Below are 15,772 nucleotides of genomic sequence, written 5' to 3'. Positions count from 1 at the left end.
GAATACTGAATCATTGCCCCAAGGGGAAATACGGAGTGAGTTTCCCCGAGCCTCTGTTCATAACACTTTTATCAATCAGTCAATACATATATATTGTTGACTTGTGAATATTGAACTCGTAGCTGAAGGCACTATAAGCCATGTTTCAATGAAGCTTATTGAATGTGTATTTTAAGGCACATCACAGTTGTCTTGTGCTTAGGAACATTAGGCAGCACTTCAGCACTATGATTGGGGTCATCCTAAGCAGTGAAATCACCAGCAAAAGCACAAAAATGCAAAAAATGTGGCACTAAATAGGCTGGGAAAAGGATACTTGTTTACAGTATGAGAGATGAAACAGGAACCTTGCTTGACTTTAGCTGGGAATGTGCATAGCAGGAGACTCAAACTTTTTGCAGGTGCATACATGAATGTTCACAAATGACCCTGACCGTGAAAGCACTGGAAGTATTGATTTTGGGGTTATAAATAAATTTTAGTGAGTAAATGAATTTGCAAATATGGAATCCTCAAATAATGAGAATAGACTGTACTTTCAGGACAGGAAATGAACTGAATTGAGGGTAACTGGCTACTTGAATCCACCTTTAGATAGTTCTACCTTCCTATAAAGCCTCTCTGTGGCTTCTCATTCTGTCCCTTGGGACCATGTAAGTAGGGTTAAAATTTTCATCTCCTGTAAGCCATTCAAACATTAGTGGAAATACCCATTTTCTAAGGTATTTCCACCATATACTCAACTGCATCTCAACTGCAACAGGGTTTGTAATTTCCTCAGGAGTTTGACGAGACCCTACAAAACTACTGAATCCGAGTTGATCCTGTGTCTTATGTCCTGACCTTTCCCAAGTCCCTGCAAGTTCAGTTACTGCAACAAATCTCCCGAAGTAGTAATCACTCAGTAAATACAGAGAAAACCTCAAATGAAAGAGAATCAGTCAATTCTGTCTTTCATTTTTTCCTAGAGGGTCAAAACCTATCTGTTCATTCTGGAGAGCAACATAGCAGAGTCAGGCCTGCTGTCTCTGTCTCTTAAACCCTAGTCATCTGTGCTTCCTAACACATCAAGCTCCCAGCAGGACAGTTCTGTAAATTAGCATTTAGTTCCTAGTTGAAATTTAAGAATAACCTCAAAAGATCGACCCATCGCAGACATGTTATTTGTAAAAGGAGAATCTTTATGGTCATGATACTTAATGATAAAACATATATTTTTCCTTTGATCCAAAGTTTAGTTTTAAGACAAACAAAAAGAAACTCTCTTTCCATTGGTGTTTTCCTCTGGTATCTGAGAAAGGGATACAACTTACAAGTAGAGGGAATCAACCATAGTAGCCCAGAAACAGGAAACTTGGGTGTTTGGGTCAGTCTGTCTGACAGTTGTGTTTCGTTGGGCCCACACATTGTTGCCATTCACAGGGTTTAAATAATTTAGAAAAATTAGTGGGTAGCACTTAAAAATCAAGAAATTTCACGTAAAATTCTAGACTTCTGGTTTCCCTTAAAAAATCAGACAACTGCACTGGGTTTATTTTTCTAAAAGGGAACACTTGGTGGATGGGCGTCTCCTGGTGGCTGCCCTTTTATGATGGGCTGTATGCTTTTTCTGATTTGCCACAGTTTCTAACATTTGTATTGCCTCCCCAGTTCTGAGGTTTTCCCTGTCTTATTGCTATGGTTATTTAAGTTTGTGACTCTTTTTATCAGCTAACCCAATTGGAATTTTTCATGTCACAATGCTTTGACATGTTTTCTGTCTACACAACATATCAAACTATTGAAAATATGTAATACAAGTGGGTGTAATATTTGGGAATCTCATTGCATATTATAGGTTAAGCAAAGTATTCTTAGGACTATTAAGCTGGAAGGGAAGCTGTAATTAAATTCATGCATCATTTATAAAAGGCTGTTCTCTTTTGTGCTTCCCATTCTTGGCAGCTTTTGCACTTCTCATTGTCAGTTTCTTCGCTGTAGGTGAACATTTGGATCAGGAGGCAGGCTTCAACACCTACCACCTCAGGTGCCTTACATGAGCAATATTGAAATCATTGCACATATTCAAAAGCAAGCTTTCTAGCAATGGCGCACAACTCTAAAGGCATGCTGTTGAGTTGTAGAGGGCATAAAATCTAAGATCTAAAAGTCATTCCTACTTTGATTCTTATTCCCTGTCCTTAAAGCGTAGTCTGTGTCCAAACACAGCAAAAAGCCGCAGACTTAATGAAATAGCAGAAAAAGACTGGGCTTAAAATAATATTAATAGCAGCAGCAGCAACAGTAGCCACAGCACAATCTCAGACTCTGATCTATCTTTCCCCTGTCAATACTAACAAGACAAGAGAACTACCTTCTGGCCTCTATAATTGTATGTATGTGGGAACTTTAGGAATTTTTTTCTTCTTAAGACAGATTTGAAGTTCATGTAGTCATAGTTTTATTTTTCCTGAAATGTCACAAGCATTCCTTGTGATTTAGCCCATAGCCTTGCCTTGTCTGGGCCAGATATTCACTACATGTTTTTGACATGCACTTATATGGATCTTGTTTGTTGCAAGTTCAAATTTCTACTTTAGCAGTGGGTTGTAAGGATAAATTTTGTGGTTGTACTCTAGAAATATGTGGTGATGCATATTCAATGGGTTTGTGATGTAGTCTTGCAAGTAAGTCATGTTGGTTCATGGGTGCTAGCCCTTTACACAATTAAGATCATTAAATACATGATTGGGATGTCAAAGGCTCGTTTATTTTCTTCTTTGTGTCACATTGGAATTCTACCATTTGTTATGGGAGAATTGTAACTCTAACATTTCACCAGATTGGATCACAGATTATGTCTCACCCTTTTGCTATTAAATGCTTTTTTTCCCCCCCAAATGAATAATTGATTGTCCAGAATTCTCTTCTGGGCTCATCTAGTACCATGTGGAATTCTTTTTCTTGCAGCTGTTCTCAAATATAAAATTCAGCACCCATCACATTTTTTATTCTAAACCACATGTAAACACAGAATGATTTTTGCATTATTCTGTGATTAGAATTTTTTATTGAACTAAAGTAATCAAAATATATCTGATAGTTCTGTCCTTTAGATCATTCTATCAGGAACAGTGGTCACTAGTGATTATTCTTTGGCCTCACCTGTATCAGTCAGCTTAGGCTGTTAGCCTGCAGTAACATTCAACCTCACAATCATAGTTACAGTGGTTTACAACAACAACAACAAAGCTTCATTGCTTGCTCATGTTACATGTCAGTCGTGGGTCATTGCTTATAGCTCAGTTTAATGATGTTTTTACTCTGGGAAGTAAGCTGACAAAGCAGCCCCTATCTGGAGCATCGCTGGGCTTATGGCAGAGAGAAAAAAAGAGAGATACTAAATTTGCAATGCCTCATAAAGCTTCTCCTCAGAAGTGGTGTACGTTATTACACTCACATTTTATTGTCCAAGTAAGTCACCTGATCAAGCCTGACATCTACAAGGCCGGGAAGTACAATTCTTCCACAACAAGGGGCATAAAATATTTGCAAATGATAATAAATTTAACCTTAGTCCTCTGTTTGGTCACAAAAATGTACTTATCTCCCTTCTATACCCAAAATATACCCATCCCCTTCCAAAACAAACAACTCAACAGTCCCATCCAATCAGGCTTAAAGTCCAGGAGTGCATCACGGTCTCCAAGTAAGATCCAAGTGTGGGGCCTCTTGAGTGGGAGGCTTATATGAAAAATACCAAGTCAATCCTCTATCACTCATATTCTACTATGTATACAATAGTAGAATAGGAGCAGGAGAACCATGACAAATCATTCAGATACGTTTGAGAAAGAGAAGAGGGGGAGGTATTAGAAGTCATTGATCACCACAATTCTGAAATCACACTGGGATGTATTGTGAGGGCCCCTAACATGAAAGTGGAGGGATAATCCTCAAATGGGCCCCAGCCTCTGTGGGTCTCTATGAGTCTTGGGACTCTTGGATCCACTGTCTGGGAGGTCCTCCCATTTCTATTTATCTTCTTTTGCCATATCTAAAGAAGAATTTAGAGAACATAACCTCCCCGAGGACCAAACAGCTTTCCTTTCTAAAGTTTTTGATTTTATTGTAAATTGACAATCTATAATTATATATATTTATGGGGTAAAAAGTGATGTATGATTTATGAATGCAGTGTGAAATAATTAAATCAAGCTAATTAGCACATCCATCACCTTAACTACTTCTCTTTTTTTGTGGTGAGAACATCTGAAATTTACTTTTTTACCAATTTCAAAATATACAATACACTATTATTAGCTGTGTGTACCATGCTGAGGAATTGATCTCAAAATAAAAAAACACCAAAAACAAAAAAACAAAAAAACCGTATTCCTATCTGAGATTTGACCACCATCTCCCCATTCTCTCCACACCTCAGCCTCTGTAACCATCTTTCTAGTGTCTGCTATTATAAGATCAGCATTTTTAGAATCCACATATAAGTGAGAACATGAAATATCTGTCTTTCTGTGCCTGGATTATTTCACTTAGCATAGTGTCCTCCAGGTTTATCCATGTTATCATAAATGACAGAATTTCCTTCTTTTTTTGTAAGGCTGACTAGTATTCTATTGCATATATAAGCCACATTTTGTTTATTCATTCACCTGTTGATGGACACTTAAGTAGATTCTATAACTTGGCTATTGTGAATAGTGCTGCAATGACATGGGTGTATAGAGATCTCTTTGACAAACTGATTTCAAATCTTCTGAGTAAATACCTAGAAGAGGGGTTTCTGGATCATATGGTACTCTATTTTTAGTTTTTTGAGGAATCTCCAGTTTTCCATAGTGGCTACATTATTAATAATTTACATTCCCACCAACAGTGTACAAGAGTTCTCTTTTCAACACATACTTGCCAACACTTATCTTTTTTCTTTTTGATAATAGCTTTTTGATAGGTACAAGATGCTACCTCATTGTGGTTTTAATTTGCATTTTTCTAATGATTAGCAATGTTGAACATTTTTTCATGTTTCTGTTGACCATTTGTATGTGTTATTTTGAGAAATACCTATTCAGGTTCCTTGCCCATTTTTTATTTAGGTTTTTATTTTCTTGTTATTAAGTTGAACTCCTTATATATTTTGGATATTAACTCCTTATCAGATGTATGTCTTACAAATATTTTCTCCCAATACATTCGTTGGTTCTTCACCCTGTTTTTTTGTTTCAGTTGTTGTGCAGAAGCTTTTTAGGTTGATATAATTCAATTTGTCTATTTCTGCTTTTTTTGCTTAAGCTTTTTGGGTCAAATCCAAAAAAATCATTGCTCAGACCAATGTCAGTCTTTCAAATTTCAATGTTTTTCCCTTATGTTTTCTTCTAGTAGTTTACAGTGTTTAAGTCTTTAATCCATTTTGAGTTGATTTTTGTAAACGGTGTGAGATAAGGGTCCAATTTCATTACTTTACAGGTAGATATCGAGTTCTCCCAACACTATTTATTGAAGAGACTATCCTGTTTTCATTGTCAAAAATTGATTAACTATACACGTATGGCTTCATTTCTGGGCTTTCTATTGTGTTATATTAGTCAGTGTATCTATTTTTTCTTTTCTTTTTGTTTTTATCAGGACCATGCTGTTTTAATTACTAAAGCTTTGTATCATAGTTTGAGAACAGGCAGTGTGAGGCCTCTAGCTTTGTTCTTTTTGCTCATGATTACCTTGCCTGTTCGGGGTTTTCTGTGTTTCCTTATGAATTTTAGAGTTGTTTTTTCTATTTCTATGAAAAGTGACATTGAAATGTTGATAGTAATTGCATTGAATTTATAGATTGCTTTATGATTTTTGTGTGTTGATTCTGTATCCTGTACCTTTACTGTATTTGTTTATTAGTTCAAACAGTTTTTCTTGGCACCTTTAGAAGGTTTTTTTTTTTTGTATATAAGATCATGTCATCAGCAAACATTGGCAATTTTGCTTTTTCCTTTCTTATTTGAATGCCTTTTATGTCTTTCTCTTGCCTTATTGCTCTGGCAAAGACTTCCAATATTATGTTTAACAGATGTGATGAGAATGGGCACCCTTGTCTTGTTCCAGATCTTAGAGTAAAGGACTCATAAAAAGAGTTTGTAAATATTCCTGTCTTTGATTTTTTTTGGAAAGGTTTAAAAAGAATTGATGTTAGTTCTTTAAATGTGTGGTAGAATTCAGCAGTGAAGCCATCAAGCCCTGGGATTCCCTTTGATGACAGACTTTTTATTACTGATTCAATTTCCTTGCTGGTTATTAGTGCGATCACATATTCTATTTTTTCATGATTTAGTCTTGGTAAGTTATGTGTGTCTAGAAATTCATCTGTTTCTTCTAGGTTACACAATTTGTTGAGGTATAATTGTTTATAGTCTCTTATGAGCCTTTGTATTTCTCTGTTATCAGTTGTAATGTCTTTTCTTTTATTTCTGATTGTATTCATTTGAGTCTTCTCTCTTTTTTTCTTAGTTTAGCTGACTTTTTGTCAATTTTATCTTTTCAAAAATCAACTGTTTTATTGATCTTTTGTGTTGTTTTTCTAGTCTGTTATTTCATTTATTTCTGCTCTAATCTTTATTGTTTCCTTCCATCTGCTAAACTTCAGCTTAGTCTGGCCTTTTCCTAGTCCCTTAAGGAGTAACATTAAATTGTTTATTTAAGGTTTTGCTACTTTTTTGATATACGTATTTATTACTATAAACTTTTCTCTTAGAATTGCTTTTTCTGTATCCCATAAGCTTTGGTATGTGGGTTTCCATCTTTTTTTTTTGCCTCAAAATATTTTCCTTTTAATTTCTTCATTGACTCACTGGTTGTTTAATAGCATGTAGTTTAATTTCCATGTATTTGTGAATTATCTGCAAATACTCCTATTGTTGATTTCTAGCTTCATACCATTTTGACAGAGAGGATACTTGACATGATTCGACTTTTCTTAAATTTGCTAAGCCAAGTTCTGCCCTAACTTGATCTATCCTTAGAATGTTCTTTGTGTGCTTGAGAAGAATGTATATTCTGTTACTGCTGAATGAGATATTTTTTATATGTATGTTATTTCCATTTGATTTAAAGTGTTTCTCAAGTCCAACTTGAGCAACACTCTTCTTTTCCTTTGTAGTTTGATGGTTTTCTGTAGTGATATGTTTTGAATCATTTCTATTTTTGTTTTGTGGTTATACTAAAGATTTTTACTTTGTTGTTATCATGAGGCTTACAGAGAACATCTTATACTTATAATAACCTATTTCAAGCTGATACCAACTTAACTTTGATTCCAGACAAAACTCTACATTTTTACTCCCCTCTCCTCATATTTTATGTTTTTAATGTCACAATTTATATCGTTTTGTAATGTGTATTTCTTTCTTTCTTTCTTCTTTTTTTTTTTTTTGAGACAGAGTCTCACTCTGTTGCCCAGGCTAGAGTGCCATGGTGTCAGCCTAGCTCACGGCAACCTCAAACTCCTGGGCTCAAGCAATCCAACTGCCTCAGTCTCCTGAGTAGCTGAGACTATAGGCATGCACCACCATGCCCGGCTAATTTTTCTATATATATTTTTAGCTGTTCATCTAATTTCTTTCTATTTTTAGTAGAGATGGGGTCTCGCTTTTGCTCAGGCTGGTCTCAAACTCCTGAGCTCAAACAATTAGCCCACCTCGGCCTCCCAGAGTGCTAGGATTACAGGTGTGAGCCACTGTGCCCAGCCTGTAATGTGTATTTCTTGACAATTTATTTTAGCAATAGTTGTTATTAATGGTTTTGTCTTTTAAGCCTCATACTAGGGATAAAATTATTTTACACACCATCATTGCAGTCCCAGAGAATTCTGAATATGGCTCTCTTTACTTACACCATTGAGATTTGTGCTTTCATATATTTCATGTAAATAATTAATGACCTTTTCTTTAAATTTACAGAAATCCCTTTAGCAATTCCTTTAAGGCAAGTCTAGTAGTGATGAATGCCCTTACTTTTTTTTGTTTGGGAATTTTTATTTCACCCTTTTTTCTGAGAGTCAGTTTTGCTGGGTAAAGTATTCTTGGTTAAATTTTTTTCCCCCTTCAGCACTTTGACTATATTATCCCACTCTTTTCTGGCCTGAAGAGTTTCTGCTGAGAAATCTCCTGATAGTTATTATGTTCACTCCTTTATATGTGATGTGTTTCTTATCTCTTTATGGTCTCAGAATTTTTACTTTGTATTTGATTTTTGATAGTTTGATTATTATGTCTTGGTGAACTCCACTTTGGGTTGAATTTGATCGGAGACCCCTGAGCTTCCTGTACCCGAATGTTGGCATCTATCCCCATATTAGGGAAGTTTTCAGCCATTTTTTCTTCAAATATGCTTTCTGGCCCCTTTTCTTTTTCTTCTTGGTCAGCAATTCCTCCTATTATGGAAAGAGTTGGTTTCTTGATGGTTTCTATAATTCCTGTAGGCTTTCTTCATTCTTTTGTCTTTTTGCTCCTTTGACTGGATAATTTCAAATGTTCTGTCTCCCAGCTTACTGATTGTTTGTTCTGCTTGGTTAAATCTGCTGTTGTACTTTTCTATTAAATTTTTTAGTTCAGTCATTGTAATCTTTATATCTAGGATTTCTATTTAGTTCTTTTTAGTTGTTTCTATTTGTTAAAATTCTCACTTCATATATTGTTTTCTAAATTTTATTTTCCTATCTATACATTCTTGTAGTTTGCTGAACCAAATTTCTTTAAGAGGATTATTCTGAATTCTTTGTCAGCCATTTCAAAGCTTTCCATTTTTAGGTACTATTATTGGAGATTTATTAATTTCTTTTGGAAGTGTCATGATTCCTTGATTCTTCTTAATCCTGTACTTTGCATTGTTATCTGTGCATTTGAGGAGACAGCCCCCTCTTCCGGCCTTTACATGTGTTCTTTGGCAAGGATTGACCTTTAGTATTTAGTTTATTTTTAGCTTGTGATTCTGGAAAGGCCAGCTGGTATGACTCCACGCATGCCAAGCTTGTTGTGAGTTCTTTAATTGGCTGCACTGCTGCCTTTGCTCTAATGTTGGGTGGGGCTACTGGTTGGGTTCTGATATCTGGTGAAACCACTGCCTGAGCTCTGGTATCAAGCCAAAGTTGCTGGCTAGGTACTGTGATGCAGTCTGGTCCAAACAGTCATGGGATATAAGCCCTGGCCAGGAAATCCTGCCATTTGAAATCTGCAGTTTGGCAGGGCCTTAGACTGGGCTCTGAGGTAGATAGTGTCACTGCTCAGAACAGGTAGGATGAGAGGCTATGCTCCTTAGAAATGAGCAATTGAGGATTTACTGTTTTTCAGGGTGAAGCTGTGTGGTAGGCTTTTGGCTGAGCTGAGCAGCTGTTTGGTCTCCTGGGTCAAGCAGCTATAGTCCCTACCCTTATCTGAAATGCATGGAGGTGGGAGTCTCCATGCCTGGGTGGGGTCATTGGACAGGATTTAAGGCTGAGTAGAGCCTCTGTTTTACTTCCCAAATAAGCAGGTGTAACTTCTACACTCTTCCTAAATTTGTGGAAGTCTTACTGCCTGGGATAGGTCATTGGGATGGGCTCTGCAGCTGTGCATGGAGACTAGCTGTCTGGGGACTCAAGCTAGGTTGAACTTCTCACTGTGATTCATTCTTAAGGTGACAAGCTCAGTTTTGTAAGTGGGCTGTGAAGTTGACTGGTATCTTTGATTTGGCACCAAACCCAGCAGGAACACAGAGGTACCAGCAAGATCTGCATTCTGGTCACTATAACTGCTGCTTCTTGGCCAGGTACCATGGCTCACACCTATAATCCTAGCACTTTGGGAGGTCAAAGTGGGAGGATTGTTTGAGGTCAGGAGTTTGAGACCAGCCTTAGTGACAGTGAGACTCTGTCTCTACTAAAAATAGAAAAATTAGCTGAGTGTTGTGGCACATGCCTATAGTCCCAGCTACTAGGGAAGCTGAAGCAAGAGGATCACTTGAGTGCAGGAGTTTGAGGTTCCAGTGAGCTACGATGATGTCACTGTACTCTGCCCTGTGCAACAGAATGAGACTCTATCTCCAAAACAAAAACAAAAACAATAAAACCCCCCAAACACTGCTGCTTGCTTCCTTTATTTCTATGTGACCCTAGGTGGTCTAGCTATGCCATTATCTCCAATGTTCCCTGTGAGGTGAGGTAAGGCCAGAATGGGCTTCCTGGTAAGCAACTTGAAATGCTAGGGAAGCTGGACAACTGCCTCCAGTTCTCTTTTCTCCCTGTAGAAACTGTGGGCTCAGAGAGAAATCCTCTCCATCTGACACTGTGCCAACTTGTTGAAGCTGGAGGCACAATTCAGTCAAAGTAAGGCTGTTCTTCTTAACCTTCTAATTTGGTTTTCATTCAGTTCTGTAAACCACATGGTATCCCAGGCTTGTTTGCAAGTATTGAAATTTTCAAAAAGATGCTCTGGGCTGTGCATAATTGCTAGTTGAACTTTCTGTAGTGTGAAGTAGAGCCTGAGACTTCCTACTCCGCCATCTTGCTGACCTGAGCAGCTTCTCAATCTACTTCCTGCTTATTGAAATTAAAAGGGCATTTCAATTTTCAAATAGTCACAGTCTCAGTCTCAATTCCTGGTTCTTTTGATATTACAACTGTCTCAAGACCTGAGTCAGCTTTTTGTCAATTTGAATGATAAAATCAATATTTATTAATAGTTATACCCACAATTCCTTTTGGGAAATGCCTGTCTTTCTCAGTTATGGCTGCAGCACTTATTTTCTATTGCTATACTATAACAAATCACCACAAGTGTAATATTAAATAATATCCTTAACAATAGTAACAAGAGTTATAAAACAATATAAATTTATTTATTTTTTAAATTTCAGAATCTTGCGGGGGTATAAACGTTTTGGTTACATGAATTATTTTTGTACAATTTCAGTCAAAGTTATAAGTGTGTCCATCACCCAGACAGTGCACACTGTACCCATTAGGTGTGAATTTACTTATCCCCTCCACCCGCCTCTGACCTGCTTGATTTACGTTGATTTTACTACTGTATGTACATATGAATATTGATCATTTAGTTCTAATTTAATTGTACATGTAGTGGTTGTTTTTCCATTCTTGTGATGGTCTCCAGTTCTGTCCAGGTTGTTACAAATGGTATTAGTTCATCATGTTTTTGTGGCTAATATTCCATGGTGTACATATACCACATTTTATTAGTATTAATAAATATAAATAATAATCCACTCATGTATTGATGTGCACTTGGATTTTTTCCACATCTTTGAGATTGTGAATTGTGCTGCTATAAACATTCAAGTGCAAGTGTCTTTTTTATAAAGTGTCTTTTTTTTCCTGTGGGTAAATACCCATTAGTGGGCTTGCTATATTAAATGATAGATCTACTTTTTGTTCTTTGAGGTACCTCCGTACTACTTTCCATAGAGGTTGTACTAGTTTACAGTTCCACCAACAGTGTATAAATGTTCTTGTGTCTCTGCATCCATGCCAGCATCTGTTGTTTTGGGACTTTTTGATAAAAGCCATTCTCACTGGAGTTAGGTGATCTCATTGTAGTTTTGATTTGCATTTCACTGATAATTAGAGATGTTGAGCATTTTTTTATGTTTCTTGGCCATTAGTCTATCTTCTCTTGAAAAGCTTCTGTTCATGTCTTTTGCCTACTTTTTAATGGAGTTGTTGATGTTTTCTTGCTAATTTGCTTGAGTTTTTTGTAGATTCTGGTTATTAGCCCTTTACCAGATGTATAGCATGCAAATATTTTCTCCCATTCTGTAGGTTGTCTGTTTGCTTTATTGATTATTTCCTTGGCTGTACAGAAGCTTTTTAATTTAATCAGGCCCCATTTGTTTATTTTTGTTGCTATGATTGCCTTTGGGGTCATCTTCATAAATTCTTGCCTAGGCTGATATCTATAAGAGTTTTTCCAACCTCTTCTAGAGTTCTTACAGTTTCATGCCTTAGGTTTAAGTCTGTTGTCCATTGGGAATTAATTTTTGTGAGTGGTGAAATGTATGGGTCTTGTTTTAGTCTTCTACATGTGGCTATCCAATTTTCCCAGCACTGTTTATTGAATAGGGATTCCTTTCCCCAGTGTATGTTTTTGTCTGCTTTGTCAAAGATCAGATGTCAATATGAGCATGGTTTTATATCTGGAGTTCTCTGTTCTGATCTATTGGTCTATGTGTCTATTCTTGTGTCAGTACCATGCTGTTTTGGTTACTATAGCCTTGTAGTATAGTTTGAAGTCTGGTAAAGTGATGCCTCCCAATTTGTTCTTTTTGCTTAAGATTTCTTTGACTATATGGGATCTTTTCTAGTTCCATATGAAGTGTAGAATTATTTTTTCTAGGTCTGCAAAAAAAGATGTTGGTATTTTAATAGGGATTGCATTGAATTTGTAAATCACTTTGGGTAGTATAGACATTTTAACAATGTTAATTCGGTTGATCCATGAGCATGACGTGTTTTTCCATTTGTTTATACCCTCTGTGATGTCCTTCCTCACTGGGAAACAATACAAATTTATTATTGTACAGTTCTGGAGGTCATAAGTTTAAAATGGAACACATGTGCTTAAAATCAAGGTGTTGGCAGGCTTGTGTTCCTTTCGAAGGTGCTAGGAGAAGATCTGTTTCTCCGCATTTTCCAGATTTTAAAGGGTCCTTGTATTTCTTGGCTCACACCCTTTCCATCTTCACAGCCAGCAATTCCATCACTCTAATACCTGTTTGCCCTCATCACAATCCTTCACTTACTCTTTTCTCCTGCCTTCCTCTTTCACTCACAAGGAAATTTGTGATTACATTCAGCCCACTCAGACAATCCAGGATAATCTCCTTAGCTCAAAATCCTTAACTTTATCATATTGCCATGTAAGGTAATAAATACAGACTATGGATTTGGAAAGCCATGACCATCTTTGGATGGCATTATTCTGCTTACAGTAGGTACCTTGTAGTTGGAAATTTTCAAGCAAGAGTTATATCTTTAGTCTCTTTTCCTTGAACTATTTGGCAAAACTGCAAAGATCTGTTTCCCATCTTAATTAATTTTTAGTTTTTCACAAAAACTCCATAAAAATGAGACTTTAAAATGTAAAGACCTTAACATTTGGTCTTCAAAATAAGGTTGAGTTTTAATCAGCCTTTGTTGTTCAGGTTTATTATTTACCAGCTGGAAATAAGGAAAAGTTGCTTCTTCTACTACTACTTCTACTTTTGCAAGTCCTGGAATTTCAGGACTCTCTTCTATGACCTGACTTCCTTTCCAAATTCTCTCACAAGTTGGCCAATTATTTTCTGTGCTCATCTCTTTTTTATAGCACCTGGCCAAAACAGCCAATGGCAACCAATTCATGCTAACAGTATTCTGTTTCCTGCTTCTTCCTTTGAAGTCACAATATGCTCAGGTATTTTATCTGCCCTTAAATTTATTGCATGAGACAATTTTATAAAATATTTGCTTCTACATAACATAGGTTGTTTACTTTTTCTAAAAATGTTTTCTTATTGGTAGTTCCAGATTTGGCACCACATATTTTAAGGTACTGTTATGGCTGCCCTCTACAATTTTTTGTGTTTGGTTTGCTTAGACTAAATTATATTGTAGTAACATATAATTTAGAAATCTCAATGGCTTTAAAAAATTATTCTCATTTATGGTACCTGTATATCATGTTTTTTTTTTCCCCAACTGTACCTAAAACATATATCTTCTTTAATACAAATGCTGGTTGATGAAAAAGTCTTATCTGAGACAATGTTGAGCTTGTGGCAGAAGGAATTATTCAAAGTCCCATCACTATTCTGCTAAGCGGTAGACTGTACCAATTCTAATAACATTTTACTGGCAAAGAGAGTCACATGGCCATGCTTTATGTCAAGCCAAGAGAGATCTGAATCATGGTCTTTACCCTTACTAACTAAGCCTGGCCAATTTTTCTAACTTTTCTGAGATTCTGGTTTCTCATATTTAGGGTGAGATTAAGAATGTCTACCTTGAAAATGAGTTAAGATGACATTGTATATTGTATAGTTACTAGTATAGTATAAGACTCTGAAATATATGGCTCTATAAATTGAGTATTATGAAGGATTTTACTCATAGTGGAATCCTCAAATTTTTATTGCAAAGAGGAATTTAGATTGATTAAAAATAAGAAAGAAGAGATTCATGCAGAAAAAAAAAATTTGCAATGACACAAGTACATTCTGTACAGTAGCAGCAGTTTAAAGGACTAGAGGAGAAGCCAAGGAGGGCCAGGGGAATGAGTTTGATTAAATGGACATAGTATGTGGTAAGTTCTTAATATCTATATTTATTTGTATTATCTCAAAAGTAAATATGATACTTCTGGGACAGAGTCAGATTATTACTTATTTGGGCCTATTCCCCATCCTTCACTTCCTCTGTTGGAGGGTGATAGGATGAGGATCAGATGTCATTCTGCGTGTATTGGGATCTGCATTGTAGGTGAGGGAGCCTGAATTTAAGAAGCTGGGGGTTTCTAAAGAAGAGGGACAGCTGTCACCCTAATTTCTTGAGAGATGAAGAAAAACCATTGCTCCCTGATACAAATTCACCTTAGGAGGGATCCTGAGTTTTTAGCCTTTAAAATATAAATACATGTCTCTAGTGTGAAGATAAGACTAGAATGTCTAAGATTACAATGATGGGTATGTTTAGAGTTTTATTCCATCTTGAAATGTAAATACGTAATTCCTGAGAGAGAAATCTCTCTGGAGTTCTCACTATCAACTCAGTTATAATTTATGTTTTTTAGCGCAGGTATGTTTCAATAAAGTTTGATCAGAAAGTATGAGCTGTGCAGAAATATTAAAATATTTTCTTCAGGACCCCACAATATGATGTGAGGTGGTGCTGAGGCTGAAATCTAGTGGAATGATATTTGCTATGGTAGTAGCAACAAAATTCAGATTTTTGTGCAACAGAAACTCTGTGGTTAAATTCAGCTTGAGTTACGTTGTTTTAGCCTGTGTGGAAGAATTGAGACTGGAGACGGAAGACACATTTTGAAGCTATGTAGGGATCTGGGTTTGAGAGATTTGACTAGGATAACACAAAGGACATAGAAAAAGAAAGGAGGAAACTAAATGCACTCCCTTTACTGTTGGGGGGAAATGGTGAGACGGGGTGAGTCTAGTTGGGGAAACTTCCAGCGGGTGGTTGGGTCACTGGAATGGCAGGAGACAGTGGGAAAGCTGTAAATATGTTGAAAAAACATGTTTTTTTCCCACCATAATAATGTGAATATTTTTGAAGGGGACTTAAGGAAGAAAATGTGGGGGTGAGATGGTCGTCATTCCTCATAGGTTTGAAATCGGGATAGTGCACTTGTTTATTCAGACGTGGGTCTAGGTCATGGAGAGTGGGATGAGGAAAACAGCTTAGAAAGGAGGGTTTGGGAACTCACAGGAATGTGAGATAAGGTAGTGGGAGGAGAAGGAAGGACATCCTACACAATGTTCTAAATGATAAGCGGGTCATCTGGGATCATAGAAGCTCAAAGGCCAGGAACATAAAAGTAAATGCTGTGGATTGGGAAGAGATATAAAAGAGAAAACAATATACAATGACACATGAATGTTTATGAAAGTGATTTGCCATTTAATAATATACTTACTCTTGCTATTAGCTATATTTCTAAAATACTGTTTTGAATATTGCTTTTTTTTTTTTTCTTTCCTGCTTCTCCATGGGTTGGATGAATATTGCTTCTTGTCTTTGCTA

This window comes from Eulemur rufifrons, chromosome 4 (assembly GCF_041146395.1).
Source record: "Eulemur rufifrons isolate Redbay chromosome 4, OSU_ERuf_1, whole genome shotgun sequence".
In the NCBI taxonomy this organism is placed as follows: Eukaryota; Metazoa; Chordata; class Mammalia; order Primates; family Lemuridae; genus Eulemur; species Eulemur rufifrons.
The sequence above is the reverse complement of the archived record's forward strand: the minus strand, read 5'-3'. Positions refer to the sequence as shown.